The sequence below is a fragment of the Acyrthosiphon pisum genome, unplaced genomic scaffold (genome assembly GCF_005508785.2).
Source record: "Acyrthosiphon pisum isolate AL4f unplaced genomic scaffold, pea_aphid_22Mar2018_4r6ur Scaffold_20740;HRSCAF=21998, whole genome shotgun sequence".
Lineage (NCBI taxonomy): Eukaryota > Metazoa > Arthropoda > Insecta > Hemiptera > Aphididae > Acyrthosiphon > Acyrthosiphon pisum.
The window spans coordinates 103855-106650 of NW_021770132.1; positions in this window are offsets into that span (position 1 = coordinate 103855).

The following is a 2796-nucleotide window of genomic DNA, read 5'->3' on the forward strand; positions in this document are numbered from 1 at the left end:
TGATATTATCTTTTGAAATGAGATTTTGAAAAACTATTACTACTTAGTCATAATTATTATTTTAACTTATTACATATTTTGGATAACCCCCCTTCGCCCTAAACAAATCCATTACTTATATAGTATGTTATACCACTTATACATAATATAGGTACGAGGTACCTACACTAAGCGAATAAGCCAATTTATGCAATCAATTTTGTCTATCAATCAAGGAATTCAATAGTTTCAGTTTAATAAAATACGTAGTTTGTAGGTGGATTTGAATATCGATGTAGACAGGTACGTAGGAAAAATCACCCTGTATACGTACTAATAATAGTCTGATGAAAATTAAAATTAAACAGCCAAAACCCACCCCGGTTACCCCACTGTACGTGTGTAAGACGGAGACAACATAATATTATTATGCGGGCACGACGACGTAATTATTTACAGTCACCGCACTGCCCGTCGCCGCGAGTCTGGCATGTTCCGTCTATAATATGGTCACGTGAGAGCTCCAGCCAATGGCGTGAACTCACGAGGACTACGAACGGCGCGCGTCGGTCGTGGGTGTTTCCGCTACTGTCTACGGTGTACCGGACAGGCCTCGTGAAGTGGCGCAGTGCAGATCGACTGTTAGGGCCTACCCACACCTAAATACGTCGGCCGCCGTTTTGATGACGTACGTCAACGTACTCTTTTTGAATTCAACGCAATCAAATACGAATCCGCACACTATATACGACGCGTCAAAAGTCGGTTATGCAAACTATTTTTTTTATAATAATATAATAAAAATGCACCAGCATGCATTTCAGCATTAATTATCAATTTATGCACTAATCAGTCACACAGTCACCACGAATTTTGATCACGTGTCCCAGTAATAAGCGGTGACACACATGTATATAATATACCTATTTTAATATATATAATTTAGGTATATCGTTATTAAATATTATACACGTCGCAATTAATAATTTAACATAATAATAATTTTCTTACATGAAATTGCAAAAAGGTCAAACCATAATATTAAAACAATAACATTTATGATTTAATACTTTCATAAAATCTTGAAGGAGCTGTAAACTGTTTTTAAAAAACTAATTAATTTAATTACATACGTATTTTAAGTTTGGATCTGAAATCCGATATTTATATTTTGAAATTCTCAGAAAAATATAATATGTAGATATAATTTTGTACAAAAAGTAAACAATTTAAATAATGAAAAAAATATTCCAAAAACGTTAATATTTGTTGAGGAAATTAGTGAGAATAACCTTTAAAATAATATCGCTATGTTTATAATATTATATCTAATATGTACCTGCGGTGTGATACAGGAGCGACCATAGTTTGGTGGAGAGAGGGGGGATGTGTGTATGTGTATTTTAAATGTAAAATATTATACCTTAGGTAAGCAGGCGCTACACATAGCGATTTAAACGAGCGTGTGAAACGCTGTATGCTGCATTATATTTTGTTGATCCGCGATTGAAACGCGCGCGGTTTGGAGCTATACCGGCAGTCTTTTTTTTTGCTGCTTTCGATAATTTATTCCACGGATTCACCGCGCGCGTTCAACCGCTATAAATGCAGTTTAGTTCCCATTTTCGATTTTTTTTTCCACCTAAAATGTGTGTTTTAAATCACTGAATACAAAAGTCTAATTCAAAAATTCTCGAAAATTATTATTTTGGAAATTATATCTTTCCAAAGTTTACGATTTTATGTATTTACGCATGCATTTTGCTTTCCTACGTTTTCGCCTCTTATTAATTATGTTATTTTTCTTGTTATAATACTATCTAAAAAATGTAGATTAATATATCTGTGACCAATATTACCTACATGAGGTGCTTTTGCATAACAAGTCGAGGGATATTTTCGATTGGCGGAACGGAGCGAAGGCGCCGAGGAGCGTATAGCAACGAGTGCTGATATACTCGCGTAGTCACTGCCGAGGGCGGAGGGATATTGTGATATTGAGCTGTGATATTGTATAGATGTTGGTTTCAATTTTTTAAACAGCAAACTGAGCAAACACGATAATTAAAATCTATTTGCATATTTCCATCCATCATAAAAAACATACAATTTTAAAAAAAATCAAAAAGTTTTTTCGATGTTTTTATCGAAGATACCTATCGTATTTTTGAAAAAATTCTGTTTTATAGTTTTTTTTGGTATAACTTTTAAGTAAAAAAATACGAGAATATTTGAATTAGACTTTTGTATTCAGTACATAAAAACACACATTTTGGGGAAAAAAAATCGAAATAATCGCGTGGGAACTAAACTGCATTTGTTCCGCATATTTATATATTATGCAGGCACTATAGGAGCACGTGCCTACTGTGGCAAATTGTTAAAGGTTATACGTTTTCTGCTATTGTAAAATAATATGTTATGTAGGTACCTATACTATTTAGTACCTACCTATATTATTTAGGGCGGCAATCTTCCACAGACCTGCACGTGGGCAACATGTAAAATATAAATACGCCCATGTATGACGTGTGGCACAGCCCTAAAAGATGAAAATATTCAATTATCATAAAACATATATTTAATAATATTATTATAATTTATAATGAGATCATGCAGGAAGCCGGGCTTTGATTTAGTTTTTAAATTCAAGTTATTAGTCGGCTTCTGTTATCCGTTTTGTACAGTACCTACCAAAACGATAACATTATCTAAGCGGCTGTTGACTATATATATAATAGTAAAATACCAGTCGTCAAATTTTGTTATTGGAAGTCAGCAAAATTCACTCTAAACCACCACCAAAAAAAAAAAAAA